Genomic DNA, 19636 nt, shown 5'->3' with positions numbered 1-19636 from the left:
AGTAAATGAACCATTTAATTGAATATTCAAAGTTAATGCTTTTAAAATATGTGGATCTCGTAAACTAAGCATGTAACTGTGTGTGAGTTGAATAAACATTCCTTCTTCTTCATGTTCTTTATAAATTTAATTATAATTTATAAACTTTATCATTAATTTGAATTTTTTTTAACCTTTACACTGAGATGTTATTTCTCCTTAAAATAATCTTCTTGTCTCTCATTTGTTGGCTATTACTAATAATAATATAGGAAGGAATAAAGGAAAAATGTGAGAGGGACATCTCAGGAGAACATGACAATTTATTCACATTATAATTGTCCACACATGTAGAAATTTTAAATAATTAAGAAATAACAAACAAGCAATATTTTTATTGTGGCTGGCCAAGGTTTGTCATCGTGCATCCTTGCTTATAAATTCCACAAAGTCATCCATCAAACTCTGCATCGTAGTAAGAAAATAAATAAAAGAAATAAGAAAAGTCTTTAGCAGAAAACAAAATTCAGATAAACCATAAGTAATATGAAAAAAGAGAAATGAATAGAGGATTTGACGCAGAGAATATACAACTCTCTCATATGAGGGTGGGGTTCACACATGTGGAGTCCATGTGGGATCCAGTCTCGTATGAGAGGGTTGTGCATTTTATGCACCAAATTCTCCGTGCACCTAGTTTATGAGAAAAAGTAACTGCTAGGATTTTATCCAAATAAATTCTTGTATTTTGACAATCCTGTTCTTGACAAAACAATTGTTGTTTATTGATTATTAATTCAAGCAATTGGTTATATTTTATTGAATTTTTATCTTGAAGAAAATACGTTTACAGATTTGATGTGAGGCGGATTTGATGCTGTCTAAACTTTGTGTATAAATCAGAGTTGAAAAAGTGGTGGTTTGTCTTTGGATTTCAGAGTTGCATCTTTAGAGATTGATCAAAGCAAAAAAAGGGGTTGTTTGTCTTTAGAATGATGGGCAAAAGCATGGGTTTAAGATTTGATGGAAAAGTGGCTAAAAATAGGCTAAAAGTGGTTGTTTGTTGTATGATTATTTGCAGGGCATAGGTTGAAGACATGAAGGAAATCAGGACAAAAGTCTGCAGAACTGGCTGAGTTATCATCAGTATCGCGCCGCGAGGTGTAGACATCATGCCCCTGAATAAGCCGCGATGCCCCCCATGTCCAAAACCAACTCACAGCACTTTGCGTCCAAGCAGCGACCAAAATGAACTCCCAAGTACTTTCCTCTACAGCCCGCAAAGGCATAAACGCACCTGCGAAAGACACAGTCGCGCCAGCGATCATGTGTCTCGTGCCTGCGATGGTGTTATCTCTATATAAGTCAAGCTTGTTCTGTTTTGTGATCAGCTCTTCCTATTCCAAAGTTCGAGAGACATTTCTGAGAGAGCGTTGTAGTGGGGTTATTCTGTATCCTTGTTTACTTGCTGATTAATTTGGTCTTTAGATCTTTCAAGTCATCATCCAGATTGTAAAAACATCTAAACATTTTGTGAGTATTCCTTCTTGGTAGATTCCAAGATCTTGAGGTGTAAGCTCTAATGGATTCTAGAGCATTCTTGTCGTGGACTTGACACCGTTGTTCTGGATTTAATAGTGGAGGCGAATACCCACAAGACGAAGTACAAAAGTGGAGCTACTTGAAGGTCTCGAGCAAACTAGCATGTCTGGATTGGTTTTTGTAAGAAATTTCTCATACTACTCTCTTCATAGTAAATTATTCTTGTGGCCGAGGGATCGTGATTTTTTATCACACGTTGATAGATACCAACTGTGATTTTTTCACGTAAAAATCTTTGTGTTGTGTTTGTCATTGTATCTTCTCTTTAATAGCTGATCATGATTGTTTTGGAATTCTAAAATCAATAATCACAACATGATGGGACTAAGGTTTTCAATAACAAAGTAGAAATGGAAATAAGTAACATGCTATTAGGCCAAAACAAAATAAAATAAAAATAATTGTATACAAAAACAGTTGAGTTGATAACCCAAAAAAGAAAATCATTGTGATTATAATCCATGTGCGAAGTTTTTATTTTTATTTTTATTTTATTTTAAAAAAAAAAATTATTGAAAAAGAAGATATGCAACAAAACACAAGGTCAAAAAAGGCATGAGTACTGCCAAAAATCCATTAACTCACAAAAGAGTCACAAAAAAAACTTGATATGGCCTAAAAGAAAGTCAATCAAAGGATGGGGAAAAAATATTCCTCACAAAACACTATAGAAAGCACCACTACAAGAACAGGTAAAATAATACATTTTTCACAACTCAAGAAGAAAACAAACATCTACACACTAAAACCCTATAAAACCATTACTCCCGCGTTCCACAATATTAGTCTATTTTAAAGGTTCATGCAACTAACGTATTTAAATTCAAATAAAAATACGTTACTAACAATACGGGATAAAAAAAATAATAAAACCATTTCTGCTATCACCGAGTTCATGTCAATATCAAATGTTGAAACCATAGTAATAGAGATAAATAAATAGTTAATATAGAGTGAGCAGGGTTACCTACTTAATCGTGTTGCAATCAACAGTATGGTCAATGGGTATTCCGTGCATATCAATTTTGCAAAGAATGGGAAGTTGCTGAGCTCTGTCAATTTTAATCCCGAAATAGGGTCCAACTTGCTTGAAACACTTACACACCAACTGTCGATCTGCTGTAGAATTAGCCATCTGGTTCAAGGCTTGAGCCTCTTGACAACATGGCACTGTCATCCCTTCATTCCCCCTCAAGTATTGCTCACATGGAAGTATCTTTGATATCACTACTTGGCATGTTTTTGCAGTGTTCACAGTCACAGGGTTTAAAATCACCACCAAAACTACCATCACTGAGACTAGCGCACACACTGATCCACCCATCACTTTCTTTATCACCATAACTTTTCTTTCTTTAAAGCTTTAAGATTTGGTTTAGAAATGTTTGTTGGGACTACAATGTTGTGGAGCAGAATCTATTTATACCAATCAAGTTTACATATTTGGATGGGGGAAATCCCATGTACCTTATCATAAATGGTATAATTTTATTATAAAATTTCGTAATGTCAATTACAAATACTTAATCTTGCAATAAATTAGCATAACAAAATGTCCAAAATTTTGTGATTTATGTAACAAAAGTTTGTGACTTGATTACGATATTTTTTTATTACACTAATTTGTGGTGAGGTTACATATTCTGTGGTTGATATTAATATGAATAAATTTTATGATAAAATTATGTCAATTTACAGTAGTGTGCATATAATATACACAGTGTATACCATAAAATTTCCCTTTGAGTGGGAGCACATATAAATAGTATCAATTAAATTTACGTTCTTGAAAGGAAATTAGTGAGTTTTGTGTTAGTGCAATAACGTATGAAGAAGGTATAACAATGCCACTAATTTAAGCTCATATAAGCGTATATTATCAAAATAATTAATTGTTAGCATTAAGTGTTAATTAGGATTTGCGAATGTAAATGTACACGTGTATATGTATTATATGAAGAGTCTAGTTAGAATTTGTCATTAGGGGACAATGTTTTGTGTAATTTTGATCATTTATAAGTTTTAATTTGTCAAATTTGTTTATGAAGTTTTCAATTTGAGTTAAATTAATCTAATTCTAAACAATCGTAATGAAAGAAATATAAATTTGAGCTATAGTCTCTAAAGTATTTTGGTCCCTAGAGTTTTAACGTTGTCAATTTTGTCCCACAATATTATAAGATTATTTTTCATCTTCTTTATGAATATTTTAGGATCAAATTGACAAAATTAAAAATTTAGAAACTAAAATGACATGAATGATATGTATTTTATTATAATTCCGTTAATTATTTAGACAATCTATTTGAAATTGGACCACATTGATTCAAAATGAAAATTTTAAGGACAAAATTAATAAGATTAGAACTTAAAAAATTAAAAAGTGACAATAAACACTTACTTTAAAGACCGTAATATATTTTATCATTATATGTTACACTACAAGAAAATGGGGTATATAAAACGGAAGCATGTGCAACAGCATCACTTACCGTCGCAAAAAGTGAGTTTTTGCAACGACACCACTTGCCGTCGCCCATAAATCGAGTTTTAGCGACGACACCACTTCCTGTCACAAAAAAATAAGTTTTTGCGACGGCAACAACTGCAGTTGCAAATAATTCGAGTTTTTTGTGAAAACAACCCTGGCTGTCACAAATAAAGATATTTTTGCGATGGTATGAAACTTGACGTCACAAAAAAAAAAACCCCAAAATCTGCGCTCAGTTTTTTTTTTTTTTTTTTTCCCTTGGCGCTCGTTTTTCCCCCCTTCAACCAAAAATCCCTAATCGTTTGAACCAAAAACCTTATCAAAAATCCCCATCTCTTCTTACGACTCTCTCTCTCTCTCTCTCTCTCTCTCTCTCACACTCAACTGTGAGTAGCGGCAGACGACGGCGAGTATCGAATCGACGGCGTCGAGCGACGGTAGCGAGCAGCATAAGATGGCATTTAGTAGCGTGTGATGACAACGAGCCAGCGATGACGATGCGGTGTATCTCTCTTCAACTCTCTCAGTTAGTCTCAATCTCTGAACCAGGTTAGCTCTTATTCTTCTTCGTCTTCATGTCTCTGCTCTGCTAAGTTAACTGAATTTTTTTTTTTAATTTTAAATCTCTGAACCATGAAACTTTTAGAAGAACAAAGGCCCCGTTTGGTAGAGCTGTGGAAAAGTGATTATAGATTATTGTAACGCCCTCAAAATAACAACATTCTTTTATTCATTAGAGTTCCATTACATAAGTATTACATGTTAACATCAAAACAAAATGCCCTACGGGCTTACAGTTTTCCAAGTTAATACTTGGTTACAACAAAAGAGTACTAACTCGTTTACACATTAAGCCCTTGGCTTGAAGTTACAAGTAATACATCAAAAGTTAAGCGACAAAAGTATGTCCGCCTCTAGCCTCCCAGCTATGTCCTTGGAGGTGGCATGCTACCTGTACCTGAAAATGATATTCCCATATAGGGTGAGCCACAGCCCAGTAGAAATACACTAAACCAACCATGAACAATGACTAAAAGATTAGCAATTGATAGATGGCTAACACAGATACATTCACATAAATTACACATTTATGTCATACAACTTATGAGTCTAAGTTACCTTTCATTTTTCCCTTTTTCAACAGATAAGCATGCTAGCTCTATCATCATTTCCACAGATATGTATAAAAACTATATCCCACATTCAGATAAGCATAAAAGCTATATCCACATTCTCAACAGATATGTATAACAACAATATCCCACATTCACAGATAAGCATATAAGCTGTATCCACACTTTACTAAGATAAGCATATAAGCTCTATCTTCACTTCTCTAGACAAGCATATGAGCTGTGTCTACGGAGTTCATCCCCTATCTTCTCCCAACACTATCCGGTTTAGAGGTACATCCCCTATCTTCCCCTAAACCGCGGAGTACATCCCCTATCTCCTCCTCTACACATAACGTATATAAACACATTGGTTCTATATACAATCACCCAATACATACTGTTAATGTATTCTATCAACCGTCAAGTTCCATGACACATTTCATTGATTAGTTTCAGTTTGCCTAATCATCATGCATTGTCTACAACAATCACGACTATCCTCCACCGATAGCCCAAAGCAGTTATTTCTAAACAGAAAATAAATTCACAAATGGATATTCAATCAACATTTCATTTCCTCATTTCTCACCATTAATTATCCCAATTAATCAAACAATGTAATTAGGCCATTTTCCATAATTACCATTTCAACCCTTAGGTCCCATTTTCATCAATGATTTAACATCAATTCCATTTCTCCATGCCAAACATGCATCTAGGTTTATTATGAATAAAACCCCAACTTTTGTAAAATTACACAAAAGCCCCCAATTTTCACAAAATTACCAAGCCAACCCAACATCTCAAAATACCAAAATTTAAAGACAAAATCCATAGAGAGGAGTAGGATATCCCTACCTCGAAGTTTAAGCCAAAAAGGAGATGAAGACTCGAAGATCAACGTGCTCCAAATCCAAACTTTTTCAGATTAAAACAAAGCTCTCAACGCCCTCTAACTTTTTAACAAAGGCTCTAGGCTAGATTCACACTCTAGGGAGATCAAATCTTAGAGAGAATGTAAGTTTAGAGAGAGAGGGTCTCGGATTTAGGGTTTGATCAAAAAAAGAAGTGAAAAACTGAAGTTCAAAATCGCTACTGTCCGCTGATATAAAACACGCTCGCTCGAGCGAAGACTTTGTCGCTCGAGCGACCAGACACAGAAACTCTCGCTCGAGCCAAGAAGTTCTCGATCGAGCGAAGAAAAACCCAGACCGCTCGAGCGAAGGAAGCTCGCTCGAGCCAAGAAAGGCAACTCTCAGGTCCAGAACCAGACGCAACACTCGCTCGAGCGAAGCCACCCTGGCTCGACCCACCAGACACAAACCTCACTCTCGCTCGAGCGACCAACTCCTCGCTCGAGCGAAGGTCCAAAAATCTGGGCAGCAACACTAGGCTCCCAAACACAACCAACCTGAAACAAACCTGCCCAACACATCCTATAACTCAATATACCAGTAAAGAGGATGCAAACAAGATAATAAACAAATACCAACATCCACGGACACATGTCCGGATCACTGTACAACAAGGGTAAAAAAAACCCGGGATCGCTATAATTATAGTTTAATAGATTATAGTTTATAGCTGTGAGTATAAACTAGTAACCTGTTTGGTGTAGTTGTGTGATTATAGATTTAAGCAGCAGAGTAGAGCTTGGTAAATAAGCTGTAAAATAGCTTTTTGCTGTGTAATTGTCATTTTTGCCCTTATGAATAGGAAAATTATAATTTTGTCATTTTCTTCTCTTTAAATTTTGAAAAATTTATTTCATCAATGGAAGTTGATTAATTAGTACCTAATTTGGTACATTTCATTACCTCAAATTTATTTATTTATTTTATTTATTTTTTTTGTAATAATATTAAGTTGAGAAGGAAACAAAAAAAATGTCATTGCAATAAAAATACAATAAATTACTATTAAAGAAATAAAAATAAAGCTTCCTACATATTTAAAGATCTCCTAATTTCGTCGGCAAATTGACATACAAATATTATGTCTCTTCACTTCCATTTCGTTGTCATCACAATCAACATTATTTCCATGGTGGGCTTGTTGAGATGAAGATCCTTCCTCTTCATTAGGCACATAATCCGCGAATCTATCATAAGAGTTAAATGCAATATCGCGGAACTCACTTCGTCGGATGAATTATGAATTGCCATTGTTGCACAAACAAGTTTGACTTGGGTCGCCCAGCTGTAGTTTGGTGGGATATCCTTTATCATCGGCCATCTTACTTTCCAAACCCCAAACGTTCTTTCTATTACACTTCTAAGTGATGAATGTGCTTGGTTGAATTTTTCTTGTGCATTTTGAGGGGGTTGACCATGTTCAAATTGAGCTAGATGATATCTCTCTCCTTTGTAAGGTGCAAGATATCCTTTCATGTTTGGATACCTAGCATCCACCAAGTAAAACTCATCTATGTGTAAATATAAGATTCATTGTTGTGTGAGTGATTTTCTGATCACACAGCCCGTTTAGTAATCAGTTAGAGAGCACCAACAGAATAGATGGCTTCAGCTAACCTGTAACAGAAAGAGAAGGCTCCGGCGGTGGTTCTTTCACCCGGGGGCATTCCAACGATCAAGTCAGTATATCTCTCAAAGATAATCAAGTGCTAAACTCACTGCTCAAAGTATAAATTGCGTACCTTAGACCCACGGGGGTGTCTTTCTTTTATAGTTAACTCAATCCTAGTTCCACTAGAAGTCTGTCTTCTATGGACTCCAATTCAGTACTTACTTTGAACTCCTCAAGAGATAAGGATAAACTCCCTAAGAGTTTTATCCTCATCTTGACTAAGTCTCCTCTTCATTCTAGGACTCTTGTCCCTTATCCGTTTATCTCGGATTTCGATATCTTCGGAGATAACCTCGGCATAATGACCAGGACACGTGGCACCTCGGTTGACACATTGGCGTCACCTTGCCACGCGTTGGTACTCAGAAAATATATCCCCACAACTGCCCCCTAGGTTCTATTACCTCAGCATTTTGAGGTGATGGAACCTATATCGGTACTTCCTCCTGTACATCGGCTCAAGAACTCCTCAGCTGAGATCATTCATTTCAGGCCGACATGTTTTTGTCAGAGAACAAGAATTCCAGTGAACTCTTTCACGTGTGTGAGCTGTCACGTATCATTTACTCAACCGTTTCATTTACGCGTCTTAACCTCATTGGACCGTGCCTATGACGCGCTTGCAAGCCATCTTGCGTTTGTGTGCGCCGTCTAACGTATGCGTTGTTCCAGGTGCATTCAATGCTCCGTTTTGCCGCCGTTTCAAATTTTTGACAAAACGTTTCCCCCTTTCTTCATTTTTTCACTTTTGCACTTGATTTCTCTTCGTTTTTTCTCTCTCTAGCTCTTGAATACGCCATTGTTCCAGTCCCAGGTTCTGCAATTGTCTTCATTCGTCTTTCTGGTGAAGCTTTCGCTACTCTGTTACTCCTGTAACCATCGTCTGACTTCGGCGAACCTTATTCTGGCCTTACTTCTTCTGGTAAGCTACTGTTCCTTTCATTTTCAATTCTGTTGATATTCTTCATTACTTGTTGCCATTATTGTTTCAAATCTTGCGAATCACATATCTGAACATATTTATTCAAATGGTTTTGATCTTGCCCATATCTTGAATACATACTGTTCACCACTTTCTTGCACTCTTGTTACTGTTCTTGACCCTTTATTTCTCGTATTCTTTATGCTCTTGATAGCCCATCCCTGTTCTTGATTCTAAAGCATGTCTTTGCCTTTCTGTCTTCCAGATCCGTGCCTTCAACCCTTACTTTCATAGATCTAGGTTTGGGATTTGTTGTGCAGAACCCATAATTTAGGAAAAACTGAAACTAGTACTTTACCTAGATTCTTGCCGAGGTCTTATTAACCCTCTCAAAACACTTTTTCTCTGAAATCCAACCCCTCTAATTCAGGCCGATATCATGGGTATGTGGAGACATAGGGTAGATACCCCAACCAAACTTGAGTACTTTAGGCAAGAGTTCTCTATCCCTGCCGATGTCCATCTGAGGCTGGCTGGAGATAACGACTCTATCATGCCCACAGATGATCCGATGCCCTTTCCCATTGTAGCTTTCACTGAGTGCGGACTCTGGCTCCCACTCAACATCCTTTTTCGTGAGATTCTTCACTATTATAAGTTGAACCCCATGCAACTGGCAATCAATTCCTATCGAGTGATCAATGGCATCATAGCCTTAGCTAAACAGGAAAATGCTAGGATCACCCTAGCCGATATCCAGTACTGCTATACCATGTGTGCCCTTAATTTGAAAGAAAAAGGCTACATTTATTACCTTAAGCCGAGGTCTACAGAATTTAAAATCGTAGCCGACCTCCCAGACTCCAACAAGGGGGCTGGAGATGATTATTTCATTACCTCGAGAAATTGGGAGTTTGCTCCAGACGAGGACATCCATCTCTACCCTCTTCCTCGATCAGTTTTAGAGGGCAAGGGTAAGAGCCCAGTATTCAGCTTTGCCTGTTTTCTTTCAAAGTCCTAAATACTTTGTCTATTTCTGACGTCTGTTCTTCTTGCAGCTGTTCGTAAGCCATCGAAATTTTTTTGCCAATCCTTTGTTCCCAACAAGGATTTGAAGAAACTTCTGGACTTGCCAGTCCATAAAAGGAAAGCACATGTGCTTCTCAATTTTATTCCAACATAGAAGTCAACTTTGCCCGACGTTCCCAAAAGGAAGAAGAAAAGCCTTTCTCCACCCTCTGCTACAACTCCATTGACTGCATCCACATCACGAACAGATCAAGGATCAACATCCGATCCAGCTGATCAACCATCAACTTCGGCTCCATACCTGGTTCCAATATCAGAACGAAAATGTCAGCGACGACTTGTCCTTACTGCCGAGATTGGTTGCCCAAAACCAGTTGCAAAAGATCTTCTGGCCAGCATTCCATCATCTGTCGACGATCAACCAGCACAAACCCAACCTCCACCGAAGCCGAAAAAAATAAAGAAGGCTCAACCAAAGGCTAAGATAGCTCAGGTTGAATCTGAAGACACCTTGCCGATCTCAAAGTTGGCTGAGAGTGATAAATCTCAACCTTCTGCTGGGAACAGGCGCTCTGAGTCTCAACCACCAGAATCCCAAAAACTAAAAAAGCCGAGGTCTTCTTCTGCAACAACCTTGGGATCAAAAAAACCTGATGCCCCCTAGGCCCCCTCAATTACTCTGGAAGACAAGCCTGTTGTGGCAAGTGACAGTGCCGAAGATATTAATGTCGGCGTTGTACTCAGTACTGCTCTGCTGTTACCAGGCGATTTGGAGCGAAACGCCTAGGACAGTGAGTATGAGAATTACGCTCTAATGCTTCAGCACTCCGGTCAGGTAGATGTCTTCTATTTGGTAATTTTCTTATTTCTTTCTTTTTATTTCGTACTTTGAATATTCTCTAATATCTCTGTTTTCTTTCAGGCCATCCAGCATACCCACTCTTTCTCAATACAGTCTTTTGAGAATCGGGAGAGGCTTGTCGAGATGAAGAGGGAGTTCTATTCCCTCCAAAAGACCAACAAAGGTCTTCAATCAAAGATGAAAAAACTAGAGGACCAAGCCGAGGCTGCAATTAAAGCTCAGACCAATGCCGAAGAGAAGGCTGAGGCTGCTGAGGCTATCAGGAAAGTGGCTGAGTCTCAAAAGAGAGAAGCCGAGGAAAAAATGGTCCAAGCCGAAAAGCAGCTTCAGGAGGCCCTGGCCACAAAAGACGCCGAAATTAAAGAAGCTAATGAAAAGGCGTATGCCCAAGGCATGGCTGACGTTACAGATGCCTACGAACAACAAGTGAAGGAGGCATGCAACAAGGGTTTCACCCTTGGTTGGATATCCCTTCTAAAGAAACTTAATGTCCCAGAAGACTCACCACTGAGGAAAGCTGATGCCATTTCCCTTCCATTCCCTCCAGCTCAACCTCCAAGTCACGATGTCAGCGAATCTGAGTCTGAGGATAGTGATGAGGAAGAGGATGAGGCTTTGGTAAGAAAATCCAAAGATGCTGATGGGGCTAAGTCCCCTCTTCAGAATGAGCAAGTCCTAGACTTGACTCAGGATGAAGAAGGCGATGAGGTTAACAAAGATGCTGCTTACGTGAAGGAATCAGCCAATGCCACCCTTGCTGGTCAGAACCTTGATGACACTCTTGCAGAAATTGACGCTGAGGTTGCAGCGGATAAGGTTGCTGAGATGTCTTCTCAACAAACATCTGATCTTCAAATTGAACCAACTAGTGGAGAAGAGTCCTAGCTTCATGTTTTTCTTTTGCTTACTTGTATTTTGTTTCTTCTTTATCTTTTTGGAACAATGTAAGCCTTTGTATGGCCGATGTGCCATTTTCTTGGTGAATGCTAATGCAACTTTTGTTTTTCTAAGTGCTTGCACTCTTGTCTTCTTTTCATTGCTTCTGCATGATTCTATACTTAGAATATTTTGGATGTCTTATGTACTCTTCCTTCTTTGTGCAATCTTCTCGGGGTGACACACCTCGGTTATGCCACCTGACGGTTTACCTCGGCAAGTACTTGTCCTGTAAATTGCTTACAAATTTCAGTAAGGATTAACATATACTGTTTTAATTTCTATTTTGTAAATTTTCTTAAGTTATAACAAGTGCCAAACAATGATTTTGGTCTAGCTTCAACTTGTAAATTGCTACAAATTTCAACAAACGTTAAGCATTACTTCGGTTTAACTTTAACTTGTAAATTGCTACAAATTTCAACAAGTGAAGATAAACAATAATCTCGGCTTAACTTCAACTTGTAAATTGCTACAAATTTCAACAAGTGAAGATAAACAATAATCTCGGCTTAACTTCAACTTGTAAATTGCTACAAATTTCAACAAGTGAAGATAAACAATAATCTCGGCTTAACTTCAACTTGTAAATTGCTACAAATTTCAACAAGTGTTAAATATTTTTGTCTTCTCTCTGCCCCCAATGTGAACCTAAGTTCCACTTGGATTCTCATTATTCAGAAACAACATTATGCATCTTTTATCAATTCACAAGTCTTGGAGAATTCTGCTAAGATTTTATTGATGACGTCGGCAAAAAATAACAAGGAACATCTAATGATAGAAAAATTTTAAATTACAAGTGTTCCAGGGTCTTGGCAATGTTTTGCCCTCATTATCTTCAAGTCGGTATGCTCCATTGCCTAATACCGAAATAATTCTGTAGGGTCCTTCTCAGTTTGGGCCAAGCTTGCCCTCTTTGGGATCCTTCTTGTTGCCAACAACCTTTCTTAGGACTAAGTCGCCGACCTGAAAATTGCTTGGATTGACCTTTTTATTGTAAGCTCTAGCAAGCTGCTACTGGTATGCTGCGAGCTGAATTGCAGCTTTCTCCCTTATTTCTTCTAAGAGATCCAGATCTCGGGCTAGAAGTATATCATTAGTCCCATTCTCTACTCCTTGGCTTCTGATCCCTGGGGTGCCGATCTCCAGTGGGATGACTGATTCTATGCCGTAAGCCATGGCAAAGGGGGTTTCGCCTGTTGATCTTCTCGGCGTAGTCCGATATGCCCAGAGTACATTGGGCAACTCGTCTACCCACTTTCCTTTTGCTGCCTGCAGCCTCTTCTTTATCCTATCCAAAATTACTTTGTTGGATGCTTCTGCTTGCCCATTACTTTGGGAAAAACTTGGTGTTGAAAAGTAATTCTTTATCTTGAATTTCGCACAGAAGTTCTTGATAAGTTTGCTGTCAAACTGCGTTCCGTTGTCGGCAACTATTGCTCTTGGAATGCTAAATCTGGTGATGATATTTCTCCATATGAAGTTCTTGACATCCACATCTCGAATCTTGGCAAGAGATTCTGCTTCTATCCACTTCGTGAAGTAATCTGTTGCTACCAGCAAGTACTTCATTTGCCCAGTTGCTTAGGGCAACTGCCCAACGAGATCCATGCCCCATTGGGCAAATGGCTATGGACTGGATACAGGGTTTAGGTCAGCAGCTGGCTGGTGTATCAAAGGTGCGAACCTTTGGCATTATTCGCACTTCTTCACGTAGGCTTCTGCATCTTTTTGCATGTAGGGCCACCAATACCCCTGGGTAATGGCCCTGTGAGCTAGTGATCTGCCCCCAGTGTGGCTTCCACAAATCCCTTCATGAATTTCATATAAAAAATCTTCAACCTGCAAAGGGTGTACGCACCTTAAAAGGGGTCCAGTGAAGGACCTTCTGTAGAGATGTCCGTCCGCTGTCAGATTGAATCTTGCCGACTTCAATCTGACCTTGTGTGCGTCCTTATGGTCTTCTGGCAGCTTTCCCTCTTTTAGGAACGCAAGAATTGCATCCACCCAACTTGGTCCCAAGTCCACACACATTGCTTCTTGTTCTGTGATCGGTGGTTCTATGCTCGGGCCTGACAAATAGTCAATCATTATTGTCCTTGTTTTTCCAGTTTGTATTGAACTTACCAAGTTGGCCAATGCGTCGACGTGGCTGTTATCATCTCGGCTAACTTGAAAAAGTCGACAATTGCGAAACAAGGCTGCCAGCCTGATGACTTTCTTTGCGTATGCTGACATTCTCTCATCTCGGGTTGCAAACTCTCTTGTTGTCTGATTCACTATAAGTTGTGAATCACAAAAAATTATTACCTCATCTGCTTCTGTTGCTACTGCCAGCTTTAGTCCTGCAATCAATGCTTCGTATTTTGCCTCATTGTTCGAGGCCTTGAACCCTAATCGAATGGACTGTTCCAATATCTCCCCATCAGGAGATATTAACACTACTCCTGCCCCCGCTCCTTGCCGGTTTGAGCTCCCATCTACAAACAGGTGAAAGGAGTCGCCGATGTAAATGCTGCAGGGTCTGAGTTTTTCCTTTCTTTGTTCTTTTGCCTTTGGTTGGGCTTCTCCTTGTTTGCTTGGACATCATTCATCTTGGCTCAACGGAGCCCGATGTTCGATGGATTCTGGCGTGAATTCGGCCACGAAGTCGGCCAAAACTTGGCCTTTAATTGCTGTTCTCGGCCTGAACTCCAGGTCGTACTGGCCCAAGGCCACTGCCCATCGTGCTATTCTTCCAGTTAAGTCTCCTTGTTGTAACAAGGACTTCAGTGGGTGCTTTGTTAGCACTATAATCTTGTGCGTTTGAAAGTAATGGTTCAGTTTCTTTGAAGCCATTACTAAGGCCAGCATCAATTTCTCTAGTGGTAGGTACCTTGTTTCTACATCGGCCAAGATTTTGCTTACATAATAAACAGCCTTTTGCTCCCCTTTTTCCTCTCAGATTAGCACTGAACTTACTGCGTGTTCTGAAACTGCTGAATACAAAAACAGTTCTTCCCCAGGTTTAGGTGTTGAGAGGACTGAGCCGTGGTCAGATATTTCTTTAGGTCCGCCAAAGCGGCCTCACATTCCTCAGTCCATAGGAAGTCCGTGGCCTTCTTCACCAGGTTGAAGAAAGGTTTACATTTGTCTGAGCTTCAGCTTATGAACCTGTTTAGGGCTGCGGCCCTTTCAGTAAGCATCTGAACCTGTTTTACTGACGTCGGGCTTTTCAGCTCTAGGATGGCCTTGATTTGATCTGGGCTGGCCTCAATGCCCTTTCTTGTTACCAGGTACCCCAAAAACTTACCTGATCCAATTCCAAACGCGCACTTCGATGCGTTGAGTCAGAGTCGGTATGTTTTGAGTATATCAAAGACCTCTTTTGGGTCGGCAAGATGACCCTTAGATTCCTTGGTCTTCACGACCATGTCATCGATGTAGACCTCTACTGTTTGGCCAATCAGGTGTTTGAACATCTTGGTTACCAACCTTTGGTAAGTTGCTCCTGCGTTTTTCAACCCAAAAGGCATTACCTTGTAACAGTACAACCCTTTCGGGGTGATAAACGCTGTCTTCTCCTCATCTGGGGGGTACATGGCTATCTCGTGGTATCCCTTGTAAGCATCCAGGAAGCTCATCCTTCCATGTTCAGATGTGGCATCTACCAACTGGTCAATTTTGGGTAGAGAAAAACTGTCTTTGGGACAAGCTTTGTTCAGGCTTGTAAAATCTATGCAGACCCTCCATTTACCATTCTTTTTCTTTACTACCACAGTGTTTGATAGCCATGTCGGATAATTGACTTCTCTGATGGCCCTGGCCTTCAAAATCTGTCTACTTCCTCCTTCACTACTTCGACGTGCATCAACGCCGGTCTTCTGGCTCGTTGTATTACTGGTTTGGCTATCCTGTCAACGTTCAATTTGTGGCATGTGACCTCGGGGTCAATGCCAGGCATTTCATAAGGCGTCTAAGCGAACACCTCTATGTTTGCTCTCAGAAAAGTTTTCAGTTCTCTTTCTTCTTCTTCGGCTAAGCCCGAGCCGACAAGAAAGAAGCGTTCTTCATCATCCTCCTGGACGAGGACTTTTTTCAGTGCTTCTTCACTTTTCTCGGCTGGCTCCTTACCGACATCCTCTAGGACCTTCATGTCCTCGTCTTCAATCTCTACCTTCTTCGATTCTCGAATGTTGCAGGTGGATTTCATTGCTGCCATGGAGTAATTCTTTGCCTGTAGTTGATCTCCTCTGACTTCTTCAATCCCATGCTCTGTTGGGAACCGTAGTAGTTGATGCAACGTTGAGGGAACTGCCCCCATTGCATGCAACCATGGCCTTCCCAAGATGATGTTGTATGGCGAGGGTGTGTCAATCACCATGAATTGTGTCTTGATCTTCTTAGTGCCGGCTTGTACTTCCAAGCTTGTTACGCCCAGTGGCCACATCAGCGTTCCATTGAAGCCGACCATCGGGCCATTGGATTGCTCCAAGTCATCAGGATGAAGGCCCAGCTCCTTGTAACATCTAACATACATGTTGTCGCAAGAGCTGCCTTGATCAATCAGGATGCCTTTCATTTGGCACTCCCCAACTTGGAGGGATACTACCAAGGCATCATTATGTGGATGCTGGACCATCTCTAGGTCGGCTTCTGTAAAGGCTATCGTCGGTCCCTGGCATTCTTTAGGCCGAGGTCTTTTATGTCCGACCTGGTTCACGTGCTGCAGGTGTTTTACCTTCTGGGTCTCCTCTCGTATGTCATTTTCGTTCACCTTTGAGTGAATTACATTAACCACCCGTGGTCCTCCTACCAGTGGTTGCTGTGCTGGGGGAGGCGGAGCTGCTGGTGCTTGAGGCAATCTTGCCTGTTCTTCCCTTGTCCTAGCCTTTTCGACAAGGTCCCTCAGATGGCCTTGCCTCACCAAGTCTTTTAAGTGTGCTTTTAGGGCTCTGCAACCCTGAGTTGGGTGCCCTTCTTCATTATGGTAAGCACAACGCCTACCGACGTTTCTTCCCATAAATTCCCCTGGTGCTCTTGTCGGTGCTCTTAAATAGGGTTGGTTTCGTATTTGATCCAAGACTTTGTGGACCGGGATTCAGAACACAGTCGTCACTGCCTGTTTAGCCCTCAAATTCTGTTTCTTGTTTGATCGATCCATTGTTACCTCGGTTTCGCTTCGGCAAGCCGTTTCCTTCTCCTACTTTGTCTCTTTGTTTCTCGACGTATCCTCCTCGGCTCTGGCGTACTTCTCGATTCTCGCCATGAGTTCTTCCATGCTTTTTGGCAATGTCTTTGCCAAAGACTTCCATAGTGGGCAGTCATCTTTCAGGCCGTTCTTGAAAGACACGACCGCCACCTCTTGGTTGCATTCGGGTATTCGATTGAACACCTCGTAGTACCTTTTTGCGTAGGCCCTAAGGCCTTCATCCTTGGTGATTTTTAAAGCCATCAGTGCGTCGACCCTCAAGGGCTGTAGTTTGTTCGTCACAAACCTGGCCACAAACATCTTGGCCAGGCCTTCCCAAGTCATTACGCTTCCCTTTGGTAGTTTATGGAACCAATCTGATGCAATCTCCCCGAAGGATGAGGGGAATACTTTGCAGAGCAACGGCTCGTTCCCACTATATAATGCCATTGAATTCAGGTATAGTCCAACGTGAAAGTTGGGATTCGACTTACCATCATATATTTGGAACCTCGACATACTGAATCTCTTTGGTGTTTCAAATTTGTGCAGTTCCACCGAGAAGGGTGTCCTTGGCTTAACCGGGGAAGTTACCTCGGCTTCAGCATTCTGTTGTTTCCTCTTGAGGTAATCTCTCAAGTCTTCTTTACTCCTCCCTGGAACTCGGCTATCTTTGGACTTCAATCTTTTCGGCACACTACTTTCGGCCTCGTGGTGGGCCCGCTTTGATCTTTCTCCATGGGTTGTGACAAAGCAGAGCGCCTGCCTTTGAACATGCCAATGTTCTTTGGGCTCTTGGTCCTTTGTGTGATACGTCCTTCGGGACTCCTCTCGTCTCGGGTTCTCTCGTCCGATTTCCCTGGAAAGTCGGTGAGAGTGCCTTCCGCTCCTGGTGTGCTAAGGGGCTTCGGGGATTGTTTTCCTTCCTCCTTTCTGGGTATTAGTTCCTGGAATCGGCGTGTCCTGCAGTGGGTACGGTGGCTGCATGACATTGTTTTGCATCATGAAGTTGACGACCGACTGCAGGTCTGCCAACTTGTTTGCCAATTCTTTTACTTCTTCATCCCTCCGCAGGCACCTATCACTCCATACCTGGAGGTTATCTTCGTTATAGTACTTGCTTTGGTCTGTTTTCTTTGAAGTGTCGCCCACCTGGCCGACGTCTTTCTCTCTGTGGCCTTGGTCACGAGTTTCTGCATTGTGGTTGTCTCCTTCGATATCAAGGTCGATAGGTTTGCCACTCCCAGCAGGAGTGTCGTCCCTAATCTTTTCCTTCTGTCCGTTACTGGCCATCTATTCCTCTAATTTCCCACAAACGGTGCCAAATTGTGTGAGTGATTTTCTGATCACACTGCCCGTTTAGTAATCAGCTAGAGAGCACCGGCAGAATAGATGGCTTCAGCTAACCTGTAACAGAAAGAGAAGGCTCCGGCGATGGTTCTTCCACCCGGGGGCACTCCGACGATCAAGTCAGTATATCTCTCAAAGATAATCAAGTGCTAAACTCACTGCTCAAAGCATAAATTGTGTACCTTAGACCCACGTGGGTGCCTTTCTTTTATAGTTAACTCAATCCTAGTCCCACTAGAAGCCTGTCTTCTATGGACTCCAATTCAGTACTTACTTTGGACTCCTCAAGAGATAAGGATAAACTCCCTAAGAGCTTTATCCTCATTTTGACTAAGTCTTCTCTTCATTCTAGGACTCTTGTCCCTTATCCGTTTATCTCGGATTCCGATATCTTCAGAGATAACCTCAGCAACGCCGAGATAACCTCGGCATAATGACCTAGACACGTGGCACCTCGGCTGACACCTCGGCGTCACCTTGCCACGCGTTGGTACTCAGAAAATATATCCCCACAATTGTGTATATAAATTTACTAGCGAAATTCATTCCTAACAAATATTATTTTACTTTTTCATTTCATTTTTTTATTGTCATTGTTGACTTTAATAATCCAAGGCTTGCCAGTTGCTTCCTCTCATCCACCCTGGACATGGATGATCCCAACACATGTGAGAATATGGGGACCCTTCAAAGAGAAAACAATTTTGAAGGGAATGCCATTGCTAGAAATAGCAGACAAACAACATGAGACCCACAAAAAGTAGTTGCATGCTATCAAACACAATTGGGAGTGGGAGGCATGTCATCAAACACAATTAGAACATTGAGTATTGACCCCCCCAAAGCGACACTATACCCTTCATTCCATTCCCTAAGCACGCCAACTCCTCCTTTTTCCTTTGTTTTTTACCATGTACTGCTATCATCACCCCCACACTCTCCCAAATCATTCCTTTCTATTCACTTTATCAGCCTTAAAAGGCTTAAACCATGTCCTTAACCTTTTCATATATATGTTTGTGTATATATATATATGTGTTCATTTTCATTTGGAGTGAAGTATATTTGCCACATTAGAAATTTGCCGATTGAAATTCATTCTTGGACCAAAATATTGAAACAAAGTGAAGATTATAGTTCCAACAAAGTGAAGATTGAGATTCAGTATTTGTTAAAAACTAAGTATTTGTTACAAACTGAGTTTTTAACAAATGGGTATTGGTTGGATTCCCACAATTATTATAGTTCCAACAAAGTGAAGATTCAGTCACAAAATCCAGCAAACATTCAACAAACATTCTACATCAATACCCCAAAACGGGGGAGGGGGGGGGGGAGGGTGAACAAAAAATGGAATGGTAACTCAATTTTTTTTTTCTTCTCAAGTTCATTTTTTTAAGTGTACCCACATCAAGCAACATTTGAATATGGACTGTATCTTTCCAATGTACCTAAAAAAAAAAAGGAATATGGACTGTACAATTCATTTATCTTTGAATGGAAATGGAAAAAATGGTAACTAAAATCATTTATCATTGATTTGTAATTGTTTTTTAAAGATTCTACTAGTGTAATATGTTTCCTATAATTA

At 40.4% G+C, this 19636-nt stretch overlaps 1 long non-coding RNA gene across 1 annotated transcript; it reads left to right on the top strand.

Moving 5' to 3' along the window:
- Positions 1-376: 376 nt before the first annotated feature.
- Positions 377-1827, top strand: LOC114307906 (uncharacterized). The gene is made up of 2 exons (XR_003645278.2): positions 377-955; positions 1061-1827. It is a non-coding gene; the product is annotated as an uncharacterized LOC114307906 (long non-coding RNA).
- The last annotated feature ends 17809 nt before the right edge of the window (positions 1828-19636 follow it).

This window comes from Camellia sinensis, chromosome 9 (genome assembly GCF_055761805.1).
Source record: "Camellia sinensis isolate YWXY chromosome 9, ASM5576180v1, whole genome shotgun sequence".
Lineage (NCBI taxonomy): Eukaryota > Viridiplantae > Streptophyta > Magnoliopsida > Ericales > Theaceae > Camellia > Camellia sinensis.
The sequence above is the reverse complement of the archived record's forward strand: the minus strand, read 5'-3'. Positions and strand labels throughout refer to the sequence as shown.